The sequence below is a fragment of the Mus musculus genome, chromosome 15 (genome assembly GCF_000001635.26).
Source record: "Mus musculus strain C57BL/6J chromosome 15, GRCm38.p6 C57BL/6J".
In the NCBI taxonomy this organism is placed as follows: domain Eukaryota; kingdom Metazoa; phylum Chordata; class Mammalia; order Rodentia; family Muridae; genus Mus; species Mus musculus.
Window position 1 is genome coordinate 82,666,141 of NC_000081.6, and position 25,574 is coordinate 82,691,714.

General features: G+C 43.8%; 2 pseudogenes across 1 annotated transcript; both read right to left on the reverse strand.

Moving 5' to 3' along the window:
- On the reverse strand, positions 5,145–17,117 carry Cyp2d36-ps (cytochrome P450, family 2, subfamily d, polypeptide 36, pseudogene; annotated as a pseudogene).
- Positions 22,610–23,918, reverse strand: Cyp2d37-ps (cytochrome P450, family 2, subfamily d, polypeptide 37, pseudogene; annotated as a pseudogene). The gene is made up of 3 exons (NR_033515.1): positions 23,835–23,918; positions 23,622–23,722; positions 22,610–23,095 (listed from the first exon to the last, which is right to left on the reverse strand). The product of NR_033515.1 is annotated as a cytochrome P450, family 2, subfamily d, polypeptide 37, pseudogene (transcript).
- Positions 23,919–25,574: the final 1,656 nt, after the last annotated feature.

Genomic DNA, 25,574 nt, shown 5'->3' on the forward strand with positions numbered 1-25,574 from the left:
CTCTTCCCCCTCTGCTGCCTCAAGAAGAATAGACAAGAGAGAAGAAACACCCACGCTGGGTCTAGCCCCTTCCGCACCCCCCTGCCCCGGCAACACATGATGTCCTTGTTTTTAATACCTGAGTAGTATTGCACTGTGTAAATGAAAAATATATTCTGCATGCATTCTTCTGTTGTGAGACTCTGGGTTGTTTTCAGCTTCTGGCTCTCAAAAACAAGGCCACTCTGATCATAGTGAACCATCTGCCCCTGTGGCATGGTGGAGCATCTTTTGGGTATATGCCATAGCTGGCATATTCAGATAGATCTATTTCCAATTTACTGAGGGACCTCCAGAATGATTTCCAGTTTTCAATCCCATCAGCAATGGAGAAATGTTCCTCTTTCTCCACATCCTTGCCAACATGTACTGTCACCTGAGGTTTTAATCTTAGTCTTTCTTAAGGTGGAATCTCTGTGTCATTCTGATTTGCATTTTCCCAATCAATAGGATTTGAACATTTCTTGAAGTGCTTCTCAGTGACTTGAGATTCCTTTGCTGTGAATTCTATGTTTACTTCCATGCCCCATTTTTTGAATTGCTTATTATGGTTCTTGGTGGTTAGCTTCTTGAGTTCTTCATATATTTTGGGTATTAGTCCTCTCTGAGATGTGGGGTTAGTGAAGATTTTTTTCCCAATCTCTACATTGCTGGTAAGGCCCATATGTAAACATAATAAGAGCAATTTACAGCAAACCAACAACCAATATCAAATTAAGTGGAGAGAGACTTGAAGCAATCTCACTAAAATCACCAACAAGGCAAGGATGCCCAAGCTTTCCATATCTATTCAATATAGTACTCCAAGTTCTAGCTACAGCAATACAACAACAAAAGGAGATCAAGGGGATATAAATTGGCAAAGAAGAAGTCATGGTATCACTCTTTGCAGATGATATGATAGTATACATAAGCGACCCCAAAAATTCTACCAGAGAACTTCTCTAGCTGACAAACAACTTCCTCAAAGTGGCTAGATATAAAATTAACTCAAATAAATCAGTAGCTTTCCTTTATGCAAAGGATAATGAGCAGGGTCAGAAATTAAAGAGACAACACCCTTCACAATACTCCCAAATAATATAAAATATCTTGGGGGTAACTCTAACCAAATATGTGAAAGAGCTGTATGACAATAACTTCAATTCTTTCAAGAAAGAAGTTGAAGATCTCTGAAAATAGAGACATCTCCCATTCTCATGGAATGGGAGAACTAACATAGTAAAAGCAGCCATCTGACCAAAAGCAGTCTACACACTCAACATCCAAACACAATTCCTCAAAGACATGGAAAAAGCAATTCCCAAATTCATCTGGAAAAGCAAAAACCTAGAATCATGAAAATAATTCTTAACAAGAAAAGAACTTTTGGGGGAATCACCATCCCTGACTTTGAGATATACTACAGAGCAATAGTGATTTTTAAAAAAATTGCATGGTTTTGGTCCAGAGACAGACACATTGATCAATGGAATAAAATTGATGAGTCAAAAATAAAACCACACACTTATGGACACTTTATCTTAGACAAAGAAGCCAAAACTATACAATAGAAAAAGAAAGCATCTTCAATCAATGGTGCTGTTGTAACTGGTAATCTGTATGTAGAAAAGTGAAAATAGATCCATATTTGTTACCTGGTACAAAGCTCAAGCCCAAGTTCATCATAAACCTCAACATAAAACAAGATACACTGCATCTAGTAGAAGAGAAACTGGGGAAGAGCCTTGAACCCATTGGCACAGGTGGAAATTTTCTCAACAAAACTCCAATGGCTCAGGCTCTTAATCAATAATTGAAAAATGGGACCTCATGAAACTGGAAAACTTTTGTAAGGCAAAGGACATAGAGTTGAGATGTCTACGTCTTCAATCTGAAGGCTGGTAGCCAAATACTGGCTCTCAGGCAGCTAGAATGAGGGTTTTAAAACCCACATCCACTGTGACCACACCTACTCCAAGAGGGCCACATTTTCTACTATTTCCACTCTCTGGTCCAAGCATATTCAAACCACAACTACACCTTATGATGACAAGATATTGTGCCTCTATCCTTGCCCACATCTGGATCCTTTCCATACATCTTAAAGGTCAGTTGGTGAAGTTGGCAAGAGACAGGAAGACACTGGACTGACTCCTCAGTCACCTAGTGCTGTGGTGATTTCTTGGATGGTCATGGGTGGATAATGTCACCACTGCTCTCACCTTTAAAGCCCATAATGTGAGAAGACAACACATGCACACTCACACACTGGATGTAACCAAGGAGACACAGTTGTTCTGTCCTATGTTATCCACATTCCTCCATTTGTGTGGGGTCCTCTGTGTGCTGTTCACCCCAGAGTTCTCCAAAATGCTGCTGCCATGCAATGGCACATGCCCCTCATGTTCTACCTTGAAACTAGACTTCCCCTTGATTACCTGTCATGTAGCACCACCACTGGGCACTGTCCTGTTGCTTCCTAAGTACCATGCCCACATCTGACCAACTCTGCCCACATGACCTACTGACTTCAGAGGTAGGCATGAAGCCTGGGTGGTCAACTATGGACACTGACAGATGGTTTGTACCAGTGTCTTCTGCCGGACTCTCTGTTCAGTGATCAGAACCTTCACATTAATTGTCAAATGCAAGATAGACACATCTCTGAAGTGTTGTAGCAAATAAGAGCAAGGGACAGAACACCTCCAAAGGAGAGCCTCATCAGACTTCAAGAACCAGGCTAAGCACACAAGGCTCCATGTCTTGTGTTTTTGATACGTATTGCACCCAGGCTCTCATGGGTGTTGGGCAAATGCTCTACCACTGATCTACATTGCCAGCCCAAGATCTGGAACTTGTGGATAGGAATGTCACATATTCTAGGTACTCTCAAATATGACCACTCGTCTGTGACCTTAGCAGACTCTGGAAACTGCCTTTGGGCCTCTTAGCTCCCTACCCTGTATAAATAAAGTCAGGTGTCTTGAGGAACCCAGTGAAGTCCAAGAACACAACACCTTTTCCTCTTTGATTTCTTGTCTAATATACTTCATTAAACCCTGATCTTTCTTCCATACCCTCAAGACCCCATCCATTAGAGAAAGCAGAAGAGACTTGAATCTTCAATGTCTTCTGTCCTGTGCAACCATAGGCCATGTCAGCTGTCAGTTCCTGCCCCATTTCCTAGTCTTTCTGTCCACAATTTGCAATAAGAAAGAGCAAGATGTCCTTTAGTCCCTGCAGTGACTGTCACAAGGAAACTGCTAAACTTGCTACTTGGGGGCACAGCTCCCTGTCTGTCCTTGGCCTCAGTACAGTTTTGTGTTGCTACAGGTGCTGTGTTTTCTGTTGCCCTTCATTCCCTCCACTCTCTGTACTCTAGGAAGTTTTGCCTCCTAATTTCCCTTCATGTCTCCCTCCTTCCCTGCCCTGTGCTGATTCTCTGGAGGGCATCAGATATAGTACTGAGTCCACAGGAAGTATGTAAAGTGGTTAATTTAAGATGACACTGTGAGCATTGAGCGTAAGTGTTCAGTGAACCTCTGATCCAAGAGTCATGATCATGAGCCATTCATCTGCCAGGCCACACTCACAGGTTTTAGGAGCTAAAGGACATTACCTCAGACTAGTGTAAGTCTTTCCAGCACCATTAAAAAGGGAGGAGAGGTGCATTGTAGAGATCATTCAGCAGTGAAAAGCACTGACTTCTGTTCCAGTGGACCCAGGCTTCACTCCCAGCACCCACAGGATGACTTACAACTAACAGAAACTCAAGTCCTTGGGGGATATTATTATACTCTATTCGGTCCTGTGTGCACACTGTAGGTATGCAGGCAAATACCCATGGATATATGATAACAATAAAGGGGAGAGGTGGGACGAAGAAGAGTGTGTGGTAAGTAAATGTGATTGTTTCTGTAGGAACAAGGAAGGGTTCAGTGAAGTATACTTTCCCCAGCATGGTGAGGTTTTGGTCCTGTTCATTCCATAAACCAGTGTGTAACAAGTGATGAGCTGTACAAGGAACATCCTTAATATTCCTATTTTAATAGAGCCAGCAGCAGAACATTTTTTTTCACAAAATCAAAATCAAAATCAGTGTCTGCACATAATTGTGATTCGAGTCAGGCAATGCAGGTTAGGGTCTTGGGATGCTGTAGTCTGGCCTTAGATTATATGGAATCTAAAATGAGCCTTTTTGAGTGTCACATGCTCTAGAAATGTACTCTCTGGCCCCACCAAACCCACACACTTTCAAGACTCCAAAATACTTGAAGTTTCCTAGTGAGTAGCATCCAGTACAGTTGTCACACAGTTGCAGGGAGGACTCTTCTCACTCTGGATCAGTGTTCCCAGACAAAACAGTGGGAAATGGGATCCTGCCCATTTTCCTGGAGTCTGACCTGTGCCCTTTTGCTAAAGATGATTTCTGTCAGATGATTTCTTTGACTCCAGTAATCCTGAGTTTGAAGAAATCAGCTTTTTTAGTTGTGAGAGTGGTCTTATCCATCATTTGTGACTCTGTATGTAAACATTCCCTCCAGAACAAGTATTGTGCTGATTTACAGCACAAGCTATCCACACTCTCCTCACAGTAACCCTTGAGAATGCCTTCTGTGTGTAGCGTGTGACAAACTCAGCAGCTAATTGTATGTATTTATGTGTGATGTAGGGTCAACCAGGGAACATCTGCACAACACCTCTCCTCCTACTTTATCTGAATGCTTCCCTTTCTCCTCCATTTCATTCCCTCCCCCTTTCTACCTTCAGGACTCCGAGATGTCTACCCATTCCTCCCCTTTCTGAGAAGAGTCTTTTTAAGTAGTGCAATCTATATAGCACATGCTGGGCTTGAATTTGCCATCTTCTTGCCTCATCCTGACATATGCTTTACTGGAGACCACTGCTACTGGAAAAACACATTCTATTTTCACAGCATTAAAGTTGTTGATAGGACTGTGACAGAGTTTCAAGAAGGATTGTAGACTGTTGTCTTGTGACACAATTGAGACAAGGGTGGGGAATGGACCAGGAATCTGAGTTGCAGATACAGAACTTGTTTATTGGACATCAATAAGACCAAACTGGTGAGAAGGACAGAGCCACTGCCCCTACTACTAATCCACTAAACAGAACTGACAGGGCTCTGGAGTAACTGGCATTGCATAGATGCCATAATCACTGTGAAGGGGTTGTCCAGCGGGCACTGAGAAGCTAAAGCGCTGCAAGATGCAGGTGAAGAAGAGGAAGAGCTCCATGCATGCCAGAGGATCCCCCAGGCATGCTTGGCAGCCTGTATGTGGAAAAGGACTCAGTCAGACTGGGACCTGATTGGTGCTCCACCCTCCAAGGCCCCCTGGGGAGAGACAGGAAACCAGGTATCCCAGAGGTACCTGCTGAGAATGGCATGAAGGCCTTATGCTTCACAAAGTGGCCCTGGGCATCCAGGAATTGTTCGGGATGAAAGCAGAAGGGCTTCTCCCAGACAGTATTATCCTTGAACACAGAGGACAGGTTGGGGATGAGGTTCATCCCCTGTCAGGATGAACATAATGTGAACATGGACATGGTGAGACTTACCAGACCCTAGTCACCAAGTTCACAGGCACAGCCTCTACCACACACACTGGATGCTTTCATATATACTAACCACAGAAGCTTCCCAGCTTTCATTAATACTATGACAGGGATATGTGATAAGTGACGGATGTACATCCTGTCACCAGTATTGTAAGTAGTGGCTGTTACAACAACTCCTGCCATATTTTACCTTGTTTGCCTTCCTAGATTGGGATTCTTTTTTTTTTTTTAGTGTAATTTTTTTTAAATTAGGTACTTTGTTCACTCACATCTCCAGTGCTATTCCAAAAGTCCCCCACACCCTCCCCTACCCACCTACTCCCACTTCCTGGCCCTGGCGTTCCCCAGCACTGAGGCATATAAAGTCTGCATGACCAATGGGCCTCTCTTTCCACTGATGGCCGACCAGGCCATCCTCTGATACATATGGAGCTAGAGACACGAGCTCCAGGGGGCACTGGTTACTTCATATTGTTGTTCCACCAATAAGGTTGCAGATCCCCTCAGCTCCTTGGGTGCTCTCTCTAGCTCTTCCATTGGGGGCCCTGTGATCCATCCAATAGCTGACTGTGAGCATCCATTTCTGTGTTTTCCAGGCCTCAGCATAGTCTCACAAGAGACAGCTATATCAGGGTCCTTTCAGCAAAATCCCGCTAGTGTATGCAATGGTGTCAGTGTTTGGAAGCTGATTATGTGATGGAACCCGGGATATGGCAGTCTCTAGATGGTCCACCCCTTCATCTCAGCTCCAAACTTCATCTCTGCAACTCCCTCCATGAGCGTCCCACTCCCAATTCTAAGAAGGGGCAAAGTGTCCACACCCTGGTCTTCGTTCCTCCTGACTCTCATGTGCTTGGCAAATTGTATCCTATATCTTGGGTATTCTTACTTTCTGCGCTAATCTCCACTTATCAGTGAGTACATACCCTGTGAGTTCTTTTGTGATTAGATTACCTCACTCAGGATGATACTCTCCAGGTCCATCCATTTGCCTAGGAATTTCATAAATTCATTCTTTTTAATAGCTGAGTAGTACTCTATTGTGTAAATGTACCACATTTTCTGTATCCATTCCTCTATTGAGGGGCATCTGGGTTCTTTACAGCTTTTGGCTATTATAAATAAGGATGCTATGAACATAGTGGAGCATGTGTCCTTCTTACCGGTTGGGGTATCTTCTGGATATATGCCCAGGAGAAGTATTGCGGGATCCTCTGGTAGTACTATGTCCAATTTTCTGGGGAACAGCCTGACTGATTTCCAGAGTGGTTATACAAGCTTGCAATCCCACCAACAATGGAGGAGTGTTCCTCTTTCTCCATATCCTCTCCAGCATCTGCTGTCACCTGAATTTTTGATCTTAGCCATTCTGACTGGTATGAGGTGGAATCTCAGGGTTGTTTTGATTTGCATTTCCCTGATGATTAATATTGAATAGGTAGGGAGAAAGTGGGCAGCCTTGTTTAGTCCCTGATTTTAGTGAGAATGCTTCCAGCTTCTCACCGTTTACTTTGATGTTGGCTACTGGTTTGCTGTAGATTGCTTTTGTCATGGTTAGGTATGGGTCTTGAATTCCTGATCTTTCCAAGACTTTTATCATGAATGGGTGTTGGATTTTGTCAAATGCTTTCTCAGCATCTAATAAGATGATCATGTGGTTTTTGTCTTTGAGTTTGTTTATATAGTGGACTACATTGATGGATTTCCATATATTAAATCATCCCTGTATCCCTGGGATGAAACATACTTGGTCAGGATGGATGATTGTTTTGATGTGTTCTTGGATTCAGTTAGCGAGAATTTTATTGAGGATTTTGCATCGATATTCATAAGGGAAATTGGTCTACAGTTCTCTATCTTTGTTGGGTCTTTCTGTGGTATAGGTATCAGAGTAATTGTGGCTTCATAGAATGAATTGGGTAGAGTACCTTCTGCTTCTATTTTGTGGAATAGTTTGTGCAGAACTGGAATTAGATCTTCTTTGAAGGTCTGATAGAACTCTGCACTAAACCCATCTGATTCTGGGCTTTTTTTTTTTTGGTTGGGAGACTATTAATGACTGCTTCTATTTCTTTAGGGGATATAGGGCTATTTAGATCATTAACCTGATCCTGATTTAACTTTGGTACCTGGTATCAGTCTAGAAAATTATCCATTTCATCCAGGTTTTCCAGTTTTGTTGAGTATAGCCTTTTGTAGAATCTGATGGTATTCTGGATTTCTTCAGGATCTGTTATTATGTCTCCCTTTTCATTTCTGATTTTGTTAATTAGGATGCTGTCCCTGTGCCCTCTAGTGTGTCTGGCTAAGGGTTTATCTATCTTGTTGATTTTCTCAAAGAACCAGCTCCTCGTTTGGTTGATTCTTTGTATAGTTCTTTTTGTTTCTACTTGGTTGATTTCGCCCCTGAGTTTGATTATTTCCTGCTGTCTACTCCTCTTGGGTGAATTTGCTTCCTTTTGTTCTAGAGCTTTTAGGTGTGCAGTCAAGCTGCTAGTGTGATCTCTCTCTAGTTTCTTTTTGAAGGCACTCAGAGCCAAGAGTTTCCCTCTTAGAAATGCTTTTATTGTGTCCCATAAGTTTGGGTATGTTGTGACTTCATTTTCATTAAACTCTAAAAAGTCTTTAATTTCTTTCTTTATTCCTTCCTTAACCAAGGTATCATTGAGAAGAGTGTTGTTCAGTTTCCACGGGAATGTTGGCTTTCTATTATTTATGTTGTTATTGAAGATCAGCCTTAGTGCATGGTGATCTGATAGGATGCATGGGACAATTTCAATATTATTATATATGTTCAGGCCTGTTTTGTGACCAATTATATGGTCAATTTTGGAGAAGGTCCCATGAGGTGCTGAGAAGAAGGTATATCCTTTTGTTTTAGGATAAAATGTTCTGTAGATATCTGTTAAATCCATTTGTTTCATAACTTCTGTTAGTTTCACTGTGTCCCTGTTTAGTTTCTGTTTCCATGATCTGTCCATTGATGAAAGTGGTCTGTTGAAGTCTCCCACTATTATTGTGTTGAAGGAAGATAAAATATTGTAACTTGTGAGTTTAAGAGCCCACGGCCCCGGCCTGGGACTAAGAACAAAGCAGAACAGCCCCCAGGCATGCCAGGGCAGGGCTGTTGTTAAGGCATTCCTAAGAACATCTTGACTGTAAAGATGAAAAGGAATGCAAGGACCAACAGGGCTATATTATCTGAGTCAACACCACCTGGCCAAAACCTCCCCTCTGTCTATTGCCCGTTAACGCCTGGTAAAGTCATACATCAACTGGTTGCTATGTGAACAAAGATAAACCCCCAGCCCACAGGAACAAAGTCCTGATGCCCTGTGTTCTTTCTGTTAATGTTTGAATAAGCCAATAGTGTGTCGCTATGCTGAATTCCACAACCCTAAGCCCCTTACCCCATAAAAACCCCTAGCTTTCGAGCCTCGGGGCCAACATCCGTTATCTCCTGTGTGGAATACATGTCGGACCGGAGCTCCGTAATTAAACGTCCTCATGTAATTACAGCAAGATGGGTTTTTGTATTTCTTTGGGTGCTCTTACACTCCCGAGACTAGAGTAGGGGTCCCCAAAAGGGGGTCTTACAGTATGAGGTGCAATGTGTGCTTTGAGCTTTACTATAGTTTCTTTAATGAATGTGGATGCCCTTGCATTTGGAGCATAGAGAGTCAGAATTGAGAATTCATCTTGGAGGATTTTACCTTCAATGAGTATGAAGTGTCCCTCCTTGTCTTTTTTGATAACTTTGGGTTTGAAGTCAATTTTATTCGATATTAGAATGGCTACTCCAACTTGTTTCTTCAGGCCATTTGCTTGGAAATTTTTTTTCAGCCTTTCACTCTGAGGTAGTATCTGTCTTTTTCCCTGAGATGGGTTTCTTGTAAGCAGCAAAATGTTGGGTCCTGTTTGTGTAACCAGTCTGTTAGTCTATGTCTTTTTATTGGGGAATTGAGTCGATTGATATTAAGAGATATTAAGGAAAAGTAGTTGTTGCTTTCTATTATTTTTGTTGTTAGAGTTGGCATTCTGTTCTTCTGGCTGTCTTCTTTTTTTTTTTTTTTTAGGTATTTAACTCATTTACATTTCCAATGCTATACCAAAAGTCCCCCATATCCACCCACCCCCACTCCCCTGCCCACCCACTCCCCCTTTTTGGCCCTGGTATTCCCCTGTACTGGGGCATATAAAGTTTGCAAGTCCAATGGGCCTCTCTTTCCAGTGATGGCCGACTAGGCCATCTTTTGATATATATGCAGCTAGAGTCAAGAGCTCCGGGGTACTGGTTAGCACATAATGTTGTTCCACCTATAGGGTTGCAGATCCCTTTAGCTCCTTGGCTACTTTCTCTAGCTCCTCCATTGGGAGCCCTATGATCCATCCATTAGCTGACTGTGAGCATCCACTTCTGTGTTTGCTGGGCCCCGGCATAGTCTCACAAGAGACAGCTACATCTGCGTCCTTTCAATAAAATCTTGCTAGTGTATGCAATGGTGTCAGCGTTTGGATGCTGATTATGGGGAGGATCCCTGGCTATGGCAGTCTCTACATGGTCCATCCTTTCATCTCAGCTCCAAACTCCGTCTCTGTAACTCCTTCCATGGGTGTTTTGTTCCCAAATCTAAGGAGGGGCATAGTGTCCACACTTCAGTCTTCATTCTCCTTGAGTTTCATGTGTTTAGCAAATTATGTCTTATATCTTGGGTATCCTAGGTTTGGGGCTAATATCCACTTATCAGTGAATACATATTGTGTGAGTTTCTTTGTGAATGTGTTACCTCACTCAGGATGATGCCCTCCAGGTCCATCCATTTGGCTAGAAATTTCATAAATTCATTCTTTTTAATAGCTGAGTAGTACTCCATTGTGTAGATGTACCACATTTTCTGTATCCATTCCTCTGTTGAGGGGCATCTAGGTTCTTTCCAGCTTCTGGCTATTATAAATAAGGCTGCTATGAACATAGTGGAGCATGTGTCCTTCTTACCTGTTGGGGCATCTTCTGGATATATGCCCAGGAGAGGTATTGCTGGATCCTCCGGTAGTACTATGTCCAGTTTTCTGAGGAACCGCCAGACTGATTTCCAGAGTGGTTGTACAAGCCTGCACTCCCACCAACAATGGAGGAGTGTTCCTCTTTCTCCACATCCTCGCCAGCATCTGCTGTCACCTGAATTTTTGATCTTAGCCATTCTGACTGGTGTGAGGTGGAATCTCAGGGTTGTTTTGATTTGCATTTCCCTGATGATTAAGGATGTTGAACATTTTTTCAAGTGCTTCTCTGCCATTCGGTATTCCTCAGGTGAGAATTCTTTGTTCAGTTCTGAGCCCCATTTTTTAATGGGGTTATTTGATTTTCTGAAGTCCACCTTCTTGAGTTCTTTATATATGTTGGATATTAGTCCCCTATCTGATTTAGGATAGGTAAAGATCCTTTCCCAATCTGTTGGTGGTCTTTTTGTCTTATTGACGGTGTCTTTTGCCTTGCAGAAACTTTGGAGTTTCATTAGGTCCCATTTGTCGATTCTCGATCTTACAGCACAAGCCATTGCTGTTCTGTTCTGGCTGTCTTCTTTTAGGTTTGTTGAAAGATTACTTTCTTGCTTTTTCTAAGGTGTGGTTTCTGTCCTTTTATTGTTTTTTTTTTCCTGTTATTATCCTTTGAAGGGCTGGATTCGTAGAAAGATAATGTGTGAATTTGGTTTTGTCATGGACTACTTTGGTTTCTTCATCTATGGTAATTGAAAGTTTGGCTGGTTATAGTAGCCTGGGCTGGCATTTGTGTTCTCTTAGTGTCTGTATAACATCTGTCCAGGATCTTCTGGCTTTCATAGTCTCTGGTGAAAAGTCTGGTGTAATTCTGATAGGCCTGCCTTTATATGTTACTTGACCTTTTTCCCTTATTGCTTTTAATATTCTATCTTTGTTTAGTGTATTTGTTGTTCTGATTATTATGTGTTGGGAAGAATTTCTTTTCTGGTCCAGTCTATTTGGAGTTCTGTAGGCTTCTTGTATGTTCATGGGCATCTCTTTCTTTAGGTTTGGAAAGTTTTCTTCTATAATTTTGTTGAAGATATTTGCTGGCCCTTTAAGTTGAAAATCTTCATTCTCATCTACTCTTATTATCCGTTGTTTTGGTCGTCTCATTGTGTCCTGGATTTCCTGGATGTTTTGAGTTAGGATCTTTTTGCATTTTGCATTTTCTTTGATTGTTGTCCTGATGTTCTCTATGTAATCTTCTGCACCTGAAATTCTCTCTTCCATCTCTTGTATTCTGTTGCTGATGCTCGCATCTATGGTTCCAGATTTCTTTCCTAGGGTTTCTATCTCCAGCGTTGCCTCACTTTGGGTTTTCTTTATTGTGTCTACTTCCCTTTTTAGGTCGAGTATTGTTTTGTTCATTTCCATCACCTGTTTGGATGTGCTTTCCTGTTTTTCTTTAAGGTCTTCTACCTGTTTGGTTGTTTTCCTGTTTTTCTTTAAGGACTTGTAACTCTTTAGCAGTGTTCTCCTGTATTTCTTTAAGTGAGTTATTAAAGTCCTTCTTGATGTCCTCTACCATCATCATGAGATATGCTTCTAAATCCGGGTCTAGGTTTTCAGGTGTGTTGGGGTGCCCAGGACTGGGTGATGTGGGAGCGCTGCGTTCTGATGATGGTGAGTGGTCTTGTTTTCTGTTAGTAAGATTCTTACATTTTCCTTTCGCCATCTTGTGATCTCTGGAGTTAGTTGTTATAGTTGTCTCTGGTTAGAGCGTGTTCCTCTCATGATTCTGTTAGCCTCTATCAGCAGACCTGGGAGACTAGCTCTCTCCTGAGTTTCAGTGGTCTGAGCACTCTGCAGGCAAGCTCTCCTCTTGCAGGGAAGGTGCATAGATATCTGGCATTTGGACCTGCCTCCTGGCAGAAGATGAAGGCCTGAAACAGGGCCTGTCCCAGAAGCTGTTAGCTTCTTTAGTACACACTCTCACCTGTGCAGACTAGTCTCAAAGTGATCCGGGAACCAAGATGGCTTCCCCAGGTGCTCCTGCAAAGCCCTCCCAGGTGGGGAGGACACCTGTCCTCTGGCAGGGAAGGTGTCCGGATGTCTGGAGCCTGAAACGGTGTCTGCCTCAGAAGCTGTCCTATAGGGACCTTGGTGGTGTCCTCCGACTCCTCGGCCAGATGACCCAGTGCTGGCGCTGACCGGAAGGGTCTTGTGACCCTGGTCAGGCCAGGTTTTCTGCTTCTCTAATGGAATGGAACAGAAGATGTGTTCCACTCACCAGTGGTCCTAAGATCGTGTGGAGAGTCCTCTCAGGACCTTGGGGGTTTCTGCCAACTTCACGCCCAAGGTTAGATTGGGATTCTAAAGTACAGTTATTGCTCTTGTTTCTATTCCCATATTTACCCAGGAGAAGTTGGTTCTGTTTAGTTGAGAATTGTGTTGCCTAAACTTCAGTATTCCATAATTGGGCAGATCAGGTCAGCAGGTAGCCTACAACACTGACTAGAAATTGGAGGGACCCAGGCCTACCTTAGGAATAAGAGAACCCAGCACTTTGATGTCAGGGGAAGTCCTGTGTGGCAAAGGTATTGCAATGATGTCTGCAAAGTGCTGCACCTCATGAATGACAACATTGATGAAGGGCATGAGGCCCTGGTCTGCCATCCCTGAATGCCACACCTGTGATATGACCTTGTTGATATACTGTCCCACTCAGCCTGGAAAGACAGCATCCCCTCAGTTAAGGAGGCCCATTGTGGTGCCCCTTGTCCCTCCACTATGGCTATGTTAAGGGGTGGGTTCATGGGAGAAATATGGCCATCATCCTTACAGGAGTTTGGGTTAAGCCATTTCTGGGAGCCATGCAAGTCCCAAGTAATCTTAAGATATGTGCCTCTACCCTGCTCCTCTTTTTATTACAGCCCCAGTCAGGATGACTCTGCACATGTGGATGCAGGATCATGAGCAGCAGGACCTAGGTCAGAGTGATTGAAATGGTCATAATCCTAGCACCCAACTGGTCAAGGACAACCGGTGTAGATTTGTTTCATTGAAGCTACTCTCAGGGTTCCCCTATGCCTAGGACATAGCAGGACATCAGACATAGTGTAGAGACTGGAGTGTCCATAATACCCTCCTGATGACTCCAGTGGTTACACATTGGTGTCAGCAAAATGGACACCAGATCCCATAGTCTCACCTTCTTCATCTTAGCCAGATAGGCATCAATCAGGTCTCAAGGTGGCTTGTCAGGGTCCTAGGTCCTTTTGTGCTCAGTCAACATCTTATCCACTATGGTGAGAAATGTCTTTTGCACAGGGAAGGCTTTGTCAGCCAACCCTCGGATGTGCAGGGGAATTGAGAATGTGTTCAGAACCTGTAACAGCCATAGAATATACTAGGCCTTCTTGCTGCCTTTAATTTAACAAGATGCATAATAAGAATTCTAATAAGATTCATTGTCAATTTTCTGGCTCCTATTCTTGTGGTTGACACTTCTAGAGGTCTCCTTTCCAAATCTCCTGTCTATACCCTCCAGTGGGAAGATGATTAGCACAGAATTTGCTCTGTAGGCTGCCCTTGAACCATCTACCTCAGGGATGAAGCCAATTTTTTTTTCATGCTTTTCTCAATACAGTTAGCATCTTGATTATGACAGGGTCTTCTTACTCGAAGCAATGGGCATAAATGAGAGAAGCACTCACATTAAGCCCAGCTTTGTCCAGGAGGGGGAAAGGATTGAGGGGACTACCTGGGAGTGGAAATGCAAGTAAAAGTTAGGATATTGTTTCCATCTCCCTGTCCCCACTTGCCTTCCACACCCATCACCCACCAGCCTGGATGGCCGGCCTCCTCCATCACCCACTGCTTCAGTGATTTCTTGCCAGGCCAAAGTTGCACAGGGTTGACACAGAGAATCACCTCTGTTCTTGCCACTCAAGCCCATAAGGTGCAGGGACCACACCTGCAGGTATATCTGTAAGCAAGAATACCTGGCTGTACCACCCTCTTTATTTCTCTTCTCCTCTAGGATCAATGCTTCCTATAACCTCACCCTTCCCCCAAACACATCTCTACTACCCTCCAGCATGCTAATGAGGCTCCACAATGGATTTCAGGGACTTTTAAAAAAATTTTTTATCTCCATTACCACCTGTATCATGCCCTGTTCTTCCTTTGCTCATTTCTCTCATGTGTGACTTTGATGTCATCTCTGCCCCCACCCTGTATTTTGCCTTTAGCTTTGGGTCCACAGCCTATGTGTTGAAAGATGGGTATTTCAGGGCAGTCAGTGGTGTCCTCTCCTGCCACAGACTGGACTCAGTCAATCCCTCAACCCGTGGGAGAATCAGGGTTCTGGTACTCAGGTGGACAAGGAGTCAGCATCGAGTGACAAACAGACATGAACACAAGGGAGTTTTGATCTGAATGTGATTTCTCAAAGAGAACATCAGACTTATAATACCGAAGAAAATAAGGAAGTTAGGTGACACATCAGCTAAGGCACAGTGAGGTTACCTAATGCTTAATGACTCTTTACACAAAACAGAAGAATGCATATGTAAAGACTGGCAGGAACTAGGCAATGTAATAACTGAGACAAAGTCAGCTCTATCTAAGGTCAGCTATATTCTTAGAAGCCAGGTGTGAGGTCGTTATGCTCCTGGGGCAAGGGCTTTTGTGCCCAAGCCATAGTTCTAATTCTGATTTATTGTTTAACCTCCCCCCCCCATCCAGCTCTTAGTAAATACTTAACTATGCTATTCCTCTGGGCTAGTGAAAGTATGTGCTAGGGAGTTCCACTCTAGCTAACCTTCTCATGAATAATGCAATACCCTAGTTCCTCCTAAAACCACAGCCAGATCTTCTTCCTATATCATTGTAAATTCCTACATAAGGGAGTGACTTGGCTGTTATTCTAAGTGATTTTGTGGGGAACTTTCTTCTATTAAGTAATGTAGTCTTCCATACATAACTATAATAAGGATTCTAAATTTACTTTGCTAAGCTTGCCCTGAAATTTCTAATTCTATGTAGTAGATAGTAATGCCTGATTTATTTCACTCTCTCTCTTTCAATACTGGAGGCAATTCATCTGAATAGGTAACATTCTTTCTAAATTCCAAACCCAGGGTCAGTTCAAGGACTGCCTAGGACATTGGTGAAGGACAGGAAGCAAAGTTCAACCTAATTTAGGTATTTGTCAAATCATTCCTTGGAAGCACCTATAATAAAAAAATACTGAAAGAAAGCACACAGAACCATTCACCAACTATTGCAAGGATGAATCTGAAATACATCTGTTTATGGGGCACCATAAACTTTCCAGGAGACAAGTTTCTGTCTCAGAAACCTTTATGCCTCAGAACTGTGGCCAGGCTTTTGGGCCTGCTACGCAGTTTTTACTGGAGTGGGTGTCACATTCTCCACAGGTCACCAGCACATCCTGCACTGCCTTTAGTCCACTGATCACAACCATGGACTTCTAGCCCATGTGGAGGCTGGACATGTCACCATAGTGATTTTAAAACTAAAGTAGAATGACAGAGAACATAGGAAGTGGAGGTTGCCAAAGATCATGCAACCAGGCACACTAAGCAAACATGTGCAAGATATTGAGTGTTCACATGCGGGTTCCAGTATGTGTTTGTGTGTGTGTATTAAAACAGGTTGTTGTGCATCCACATTCATGTGTGTGAATGTGTGTGTGTGTGTGTGTGTGTGTGTGTGTCTTTCTTGTTTGAACCTTGGTTCTCATATATCCTGGGAAAATGCTCTTGACTGAGCTCCACCCCCAACCTGAGGATGCCTACTACTGTGGTACTTATGTTTTAAGTTTAGCAAATGAACACAGTAGATGTCACATCCAAAGTGTGACCTTGCAAGAGCCAGAAAACTGTCCTGAGGCCCCTTAATATTTCATTACTCAGGAAGAAACTCTGGTTCTTTGAGATGGGCAGTGAGGCCAGAGAGGACACAGCAGCAAGTGATTCAGGCAGGCATAGCCCCTCTCTCCACTCTGACTGACATCCTACACTAAACCTCACACCATGGTAAGACCTCATCTTTGACAAGACCATAAGGGAGTTCTGACCTCTATGGCCACTGCTCTATCAAATCAAACTGAACCCTATTGTAGCATCCTGCTTCACCTCCTGGACTTTGACCTCCCAAATTTTTGCCTTAAAAAGTCCCATTGGATGCCACAAAAAATTTCATAAGTCTATCTCCTCTTGCAGGCCCAGATCGCTGTCTGACATATGGCTCAAGCCCCACTATATGCTGCTATGGACACCATAACCTTAGTTACCATCTACCACTATGTCACTCACCTTGTACAAGCTGTATGGCATATTATCTAGGTCCACCTGTAGCAGGTTACCCAGAAGAGGCCATGGCACAGGGCCTGGTGTGTAGAAAGAAGTCTAGCGCTGGCACTGGTGCATCAGTTCTACCAATAATATGAAGATGACTGTGAATATGGCCACAGGCCACAGGTCAGTCTCAGTTAGCAGTTCCATCACAGCCCCACTGCTGCCCATGCTTCTTATAGATCAATAACCAACACACAATAAAACACCTAAGATCAGGAAGCTCCAAGCTTAGAGCTTAGACTACCACCTTATAAAATAGTGCCAGGGTTGCCATATGTCCTCTGCCTCCAGCCCCAATCCTGTGTTTTCTTTGGCTAAGGATAGGGTGGGGGCAAAGATGCTCAGTCCCTTCCAGGAGCTGAGCATGCTCAGCTAAGCATGGTAGGAACATGGCCAGTAGCCCTCTCCTTCAAGATTGATGATTTGATCATTGTGTGCAAACAGACATCTTGAATGCTATGCTTGCAAAGCTTTGGGGGTTTGAGAACATTGCCTCAGAGAGGAATAAGATCTCCTAGTTCTTCGTGGACCATTTTGTTGGGAGGACATGAGAGGTGACTGGCATCCAGTCAATGGCTTCTGTGGGTTTTTGAGCAGTGGTAGGCTGTCTCCTGAAGTTGAGGGAAAGAGGCTAGAGCCCCTGAGGGCAAGAGAATGGCAACAGGGGAAGACATATAGATTCCCTGGGGGTAAGTGAGGGTCATTGGTGGAAGGAAACTGGAGCTTGTGCCATCTTCAGTACAGCTCTGTGGTCATCTAATTGATCAGACAGCAAGACATATAACATGGGATTTCTCAGATCCAGTCTGAGGGAGCTGAGAAATGACCTGATAATCTTGGGGGCCACTAAGTTGGGACAGGAACTTTTCATATGCAGGCACAACCCTACATACACCTCAGTATAAAATAAATAAATAAATAAATAAATAAATAAATAAATAACAAATAAATAAAACCCCAAACTTTTTTTAACATGGTCACTGTTAAATGGGAGGAAGAGAAACAAATCATGGGAGGAAGATACTAATGGCATCCCAGAAGTCTGACAAGACAGTAAGAATCAGAAATTAAATTGTGTGTCATATATGTGAAGCAAGCGTGAGACAAAGGTTTGCAAAGGCATTTGTGCCAAGTGAACAGACAAGCAGCCAACAATTGCATAAACAATGCCCGCTGCCATTTATTATTAGGACAATGAAGCCACAACCACACTTTGTGGTTCTATCAAAACAGCCCTGGAAACACAGAATTCCAGGGGACAGAGCCTTGTGCATTCTTCATAGGATGTCAAACATGACTGAGTACAACTGTACAGGAATTCCTCAACAAAACTACTAAGGAGGTGATAACCCAGGAGTTTTCCTTTGAAAATACATACAGAGTCAAAGGACTCTCCGTGAAGTGCCATTGGACATCCATGTCCTAAGCTACATGGTTCACAAATGTCCAATGACAGAGAGACAAACAAAAAAAGGGACAGTAGTTGTCCCCCTTTTCCACGGTAGTAAACTCCAAGACCATTCCAAGATGGCTGAAAGCACTGAACTACAAAACATACTGTGGCTTTTCCTGTGTGGCTTAAAGGAGTGTACATGTGTCTTAGTTAGGATTTTACTACTGTGAAGAGACACCATGACCAAGGCAACTCTTATAAAGAACCACATTTAATTGGGGTTGGCTTACAGGTTCAGAGGTTTAGTCCATCATCATGAAGGTGGGAGCATAGTGGTGTCTGGGCAGGCATGGTGCAGGCAGAGCTGAGAGTTCTATATCTTCATCTGAAGGCTGCTAGAAGAATACTAGATCCCAGTCAGCTAGGATGAGGGTCTTAATGCCCACTCTCACAGTAACACATGTACTCCAACAGGATCACACCTTTTAATAGTGCCACTCCCTGGGCCAAGCAAGTACTTAACATTCTACTCCCTGTCCCCCATAGGCTTGTTCAAACATATGTCTATCAGGGCCATACCTAAACATAGCATAATGCAAAGTATAGTTAGTCCAACTTCAAAGGACCCATAGTCTATAGCAGTCTCAACAATGTTAAAAGTCCAAAGTTCAAGGTCTCTTCTGAGATTCCTCTAATCACTTAATTCTACTAACCAAAATAATACAGGAAACCAGTTGGGTAAACTCCAAACATCTCCATGTCTGCTGTCAAGGCAGTCTTCAGATCTTCAACTTCTTTTTCATCTTTGTTGACAGCAACAAACTTCTTTTACCTACACTGATTCCATTCCCTGTTAACAGCCTTTCTCAGCAGATAACCCATGGCTCTGTCATCTCAAACATCTTGGGGTCTCCAAGGAAACTTCAATGCTATAGCTTCTTGTTTCAGTGTCTGGATCCAGACATGATCTTCTGGACTTCCCTAAAGAGCTGGTGTCACTTCTCCAGCTCTCTCCTCTGTGGCACTCTAAGCTCAGATTTATCCACTCCACTGCTGCTGCTGTTCTTGGTGATCATCCCATGGTACTGGCATCTCCAATATCCTGGAGTATTCTGCAGCAAGTAAGCTTTATCAACAGCTCCCATAGATTCTCTTCATGGTGCCAAACCTCAACTCTGTATGACCCCTTCACTCCTGGACTGTTAACTGCAACTGAGGCTGCACCTACACTAATAGCCTTCTATGGCTTCTCACAGTACCAATCCTCAGCTGCTCTTCATGTCCCCTTCCTGCCTTCAAAACTGGTACCACTTTGGTGAGTCTTACACCTTATCAAGTATAGCTGCTGCAGGAGTACTCGGCTATTTGTGGAACACAGCTTCTTTGTGCTCTCAGAAAACAATTCCTACAAGATTTAATCTCACTGATGCTTCTCTCTTCTTATTCACCAATACTTTGTTAGCTCCAGCTAAACAGCTATAATTGTTCCTTAAGTCCCTTTATTATGGATTATAAATTCAGTTCTTCGTCACCAAAGATGCCGAGTCCTGCTGCTTGCAGGGGCTGGAACGTGGTCTTCTTCTTTGCTCTATTACATTTTCACTAGCTTTCTCTTTTCTTCCTCCTTCTCTGTGAAAGCTTGGCCAACCTGGTAGTTGCTCTGTAGACTGACTTTGAACAAAGAGATCTGCATGCCTGTCTCCTAAACAGTGGGACTAAAGGTTTGATCCACTATGCCTGGATTTAAGGTTTTCTTCGTCCGGAACTTGCTCTGCTCTAGGCTGGCCTTGAACTCAGAGATCTGATTGTCTTTGCCTCCTGGGTTTCAAGGTTTGTACTACCAAGCCTGGATCTAACTTTAGCTGGGTGGGATCTTGCCCTAAGGTTAATACTCCCTTAATTCAATTTAATATCCTTGAACACAAGATTCAGCTCCATCTTATGTCCTGGTGCTTCTTTAACACTCAAATCATATATTTTATATTTTTCTTTCTCAGATTGCTGTGCTTATTTAAAATGCTCTTCATGAGCTTAACCAGAGAACAAAGTCTATGATGGGCATCTCTGACACTTCCATTGTCAATGCAATTAATCTGAGTTGAGAGTTATACATCTTCATATGAAGGTTGCTAGCACAATACTGGCTTCAAGTCAGCTAGGATGCAGGACTTAAAGCCCACATCCACAGTGACACACCTACTCCAACAATGCCACACCTCTTAATAATGCCACTCCCTGGGCTTATCATATAGAATCCATCATAATGACACAGGCACACTTGCATTATGGATGTAATCAAGGATACATGGCTGTTCTGTGGTCTGCTATCCACATTCCTTCACTTGTTCCTTTGGTCCAGTTTCTCCATAGAGTTCTCCAAACCATTGCTGCCACACACCAGCACATATCCCTCATGTTCTACCTTGAAATCAGTGATTTTCCTTAATGACCTGATCACATAGCATCACCACTGTGCACTACTTGCTGCTTCTGAAGTCCTATGCCCATCTCTGACCAACTCTGCCCACATGACCTCTTGATTTCAGAGCTGGACACGAAGCTTGGGTGGGCAACTATGAACACTGACAAAAGGTATACACCAGTGTCTTCAGCAGAAACCTCTGTCCATTGATCAGAACCTTCACATTAAAGGCCACCTGTAAGGGGGACACATATCTGCAGTGTTGTAGCAAACAAAGCCAGGGATCAGAACACCTCCAAAGGAGAGGCCCATCAAACTAAAAGAATCAGGTCTGGCACACAGGTCTCCATGTCTTGTCTCTGCACACAAGGCTACTTTTCTTGTGTGTTGTTGTGTTACTTATTGTACCCAGGCCCTCACAGATGTTGGGCAAATGTTCTATCACACATCTACAATCATAGCCTGAGATCTGGACTTTGTCATATCTTCTATGCCATCTCAGATATGCCTATCCAGGCTTGACTCCCAGCACCCACAGGACTATTTACAACTAATGGAAACCAAGTCCGTGGGGAAACTTATATTCTATTCTGTCCTCTGGGAACACCACATGCATGCAGGCTAATACCCATAGGTATTCAATACAATAAATGGGAGAGGTAAGACTAAGAAAAGTATATAGAAAAAGATGTGATTATTTCTGTAGGCACAAGGAGAGGTCTTATGACATATACTTTCCCCAGCATGGTGAGTGTTTGGTCCTGTTCATTCTTAAAAAAAAAAAAAAAAAAAAAAAAGTGTGACTAGTGATGAGCTGTGGGCGGAATGTCCTTAACATTCCTATTGAAATAGAACCCATTGGAGAACATTTTCTTGTTCACAAAATCATAATCAAAGTAACTGTGTTTCAAGGCAGACCATGTAAGTCAGAGTCTTGAGATGCTGTAGGCTGGCCTCAGATTATATGGAGTCTAAAATGAGCCTTGTGCGGTATCACAAGCCTTAGGACTGTCCTCCCTGGTTCCAATAAGACCACAAACTTTTAAGACTCCAAAATATGTGAACTTTCCCAGTCAGTAGCATCTAGTAAATTTTTTTATACATGGTTTCAGGGAGTACTCCTCTTGGTCTGACAGACACACAGGACAGTTGGATCCTGGCCATCTTCCTGACTCCTCACATGCTACAGCAGATTTCTCCCACATCCTTTGATTCCAGCAAGCCTGAGTGTGAAGTCAGCAGCTTTTCTAGTTGTGAGAACAGACTTAACCACCATTTGTGGCACTTGGGGGTCTTAGGGACCTATGTTAACATTGTCACAAGAACAAGAATTGTGTTGTTTCCAGCACAAACCACATATTTTCCTCACAGTAACCCTTGAGTCTGACTTTAGTTTGCAGTGTTTGACCAACCCAGCACCCATTCATAGTTTGTTTTGTGTAATATAGGGTCAAGCACTGAACATCAGCACAACTACCTCTCCTCCTACTTCATCAGGATGCTTCCCTCTCTCCAGGATTTCATTCATGCCCCCTTCCTACCTTCAGTACTCCAAGATGGCTAACCACCCCTCCCCTTTCTGAGAAAGGGTCTCATTAAGTATCCCAGGCTATAGATCCCAAGCAGGCCTTGAACTTGCCATCTTCCTGCCTCATACTGCCATGTGCTTTACTGAAGGCCACTGCTCTTGGAGTAATAAAGTCTATTATCACCACATTAATCTTGTCCATAAGTTTGACTGAGACAGAGGGTCAAGAAGGACTGTAGACTGTTGTCTTGGGGCACAATTGAGATAACAGTCAGGGTTGGACTTAGAATCTGAGATTCAGACACAAAACTTGTTTATTGGACATCAGTCAGAACAATCTGTGATGATGGCTGGAGCCACTGCCCCTGCTAGCAAACCACTGCACAGAGCTGGTAGGTGCTGGAGTAACTGGCATTGTATAGATGCCATAATCACTGGGAAGGGATTGTCCAGCTGGCATTGAGAAGCTAAAGCGCTGCAGGAGGCAGGTGAAGAAGAGGAAGAGCTCCATGAGGGCCAGGGGCTCCCCCAGGCATGATCTGTGGCCTATGTGTAGAAGAGGGCTCAGTCTGGGACCTGATTGGTGCTCCACCCTCCAAGGCACCCTAGGGAAAGATAGGCAGGAAGGCACCCTAGAGGCACCTGCTGAGAATGGCATGAAGGCCTCAGGCTTCACAAAGTGGCCCTGGGCATCCAGGAAGTGTTCAGGATGGAAGCGAAGGGGCTTCTCCCAGACAGTCTCATCCTTCAGCACGGAACAGGTTGGAGATGAGAGTCATGCCCTGGCATGAAGCACATTGTGTGAACATGAACAGGGTGAGTTTTACTAGACCCTTACTAGTCACGACATTCACAGGCACAGCCTGTACCACACACACACTGGATGCTGTCATATAAACTAACCACAGAAGCTTCACAGATTTCATTAATACTGTGACATGGAAATGTGATGGGACAGATGTACACACTGTGACCTGTATTTGTAGGTAGTGGCTGTTACAACCACTCCTGCCATATTTTACCTTGCCTGCATTTCTAGGTAGGGATTCTAAAGCAGTTATTGCTCTTGTTTCTATTCCCATATTTACCCAGGGGATGTTGGTTCCCTTGAGTTGAGAATTGGAATGCCTGTAATCTAGTCCTTCTTAACTGGGCAGATCAAGTCAGCGGGTAGCTGGCAACACTGACTAGACACTGGAGAGACCCAGACCTACCTTAGGGATAAGAAAGCCCCACACTTCAATGTCACGAGAAGTCCTGTGTGGCAAAGTTATTGGGATGATATCCCAGTAACTGTAAGCACTGTACCTCATGAATGACAGCATTGGTGAAGGGCATGCAGACCTGGTCTGCCATCTCTGGAAGCCACACATACCAAATGACCTCATCGATTTCCTGTTGTACTTGGCCTGGAAGGACATTTTCCCATCAGTTAAGATGCTTCAGTGGGTGCCCCTTGTCCATCCACTACCTCTCTGTTAAGGGCTGGGTCCATGGGAGAAATAAGGCAACCATACTTACTGCAGTCTGGGTTAACTCAATGCTGGGATCTACAAGTGTCCCAAGTAAGTTTAAGGAGTTTGCCTCTACCCTCCTCCTCCTTTCTTGACAGCCCCAGCCAGGCTCACACTGCACATCCGGATGCAGGATCATAAGCAGCAGGGCCCAGGACAGTGTGGTTGAGGTGGTCACAGTTGCAGCACCCAGCAGGTCAAGGACAACCAGACATAGATTTGCATCATTGAAGCTACTCTCAGGGTTTCCCTTTGCCTAGGACAGAGCAAGACAACAGAGTCAGTGTAGAGGCTAGCGTGCCCCAGTAATACCTACCCAATGACTTCAGGTGGTTACAATTTGGTTTCACTGGGTTAGTCAGTGCAATGAACACCAGATCTCACACTCTCTCACCTTCTCCATCTCAGCCATAAAGGCATCAGTCAGGTCTCGAGGCGGCTGGTCCGAGTTCCAGGTCCTCTTGTGCTCAGTCACCAGCTTATCCACCATTATGAGAAATGTCTTTTGCCCAGGGAAGACTTTGTCAGCCAACCCTGGGATGCGTAGGAGAATTGGGAATGTGTTCAGAACCTGTAACAGCCATAGAATGTTCTAGAACTTCCTCCTACCTTTAATTTAAAGAGTTGAGTAAATAAGATTTCTAATAATAATAATAATTGTCATTATTGTTAGTAGTATTATTTCAATGTATACACGATTTGAGGAGTGCTATTGCAATAGCAAAGATGTTGTGGTCTGGGATAAACGTACAGAGTCAGTTCTTACCTAACCACATGACTTTCATGAAAGTCAAGCATCCTACTTGCCTGGCAAGCTCCTCTACCCTCTGACCATCTCTCTGGCTCCTGGGTACATGGGCTTAGTGTTGATCTCAGCCAGTCTTGGTTTCCAGCCTCTTCCATGATAGACACAGGCCTATTTTTTCCCACCCATCACCTGAGTCCTCCTTAGTTCTAGCCTTCAGGCTCTATCTACTGCATTGTGGACAAAAAAGTTTACTACCTGGAAAATCTCACAGATGTTCCATGTGGGCAGAGGGCCAGGGTCTCAGCTTCTAGAAGCCCTGACCTTGGTCAGCTTCTCACTTCCTTTTGCTGTATGTCAATCTCCAGGCTCCTATTACTGTGGTGGACACTTCTAGATGTGTTCTTTCCAAATCTCTTGTCTACAGCCTCCTCTGGGAAAATGAACAGCATAGAAATTCTATAGAGGCTGCCCTTGAGGCTCCTACCTCTGAAAACAAGCCAATATTTTCTCCCATGTTCTCTTTCAATACTTTTAGCATCTTGATGAAGTCAGGGTCTCCATACTCGAAGCGATGGGCATAAATGAGAGACACAATCACATTGCACACGGCTTTGTCCAAGAGAGGGTAAGGATTGAGGGGACTCCCTGGGTGTGGAGATGCAAGGAAATTTCAGGATATTGGTGATATCTCCCTGCCCCCACTTGAACTACACACCCATCACTCACCAGCATGGGCAGTGAAGACATCAAAGAGGTGTCCAACCTCTTCCATCACCCACTGCTCCAGTGATTTCTTGCCCAGGCTGAAGTTGCACAGGGTCGACGCAGAGAATCACCTCTGCTCTTTCCACTCAGGCCCATAAGGAGCAAGGACCACACCTGCAGACACATCTGTGTAAAACCAAGGACACCTGGCTTTGGTGCCCCCTCCCACCTTCATTTCTCTTCTTTGTCGGTGTCCTCCATACCTCACCCTTCCTCCAGTACATGTCTCTACCA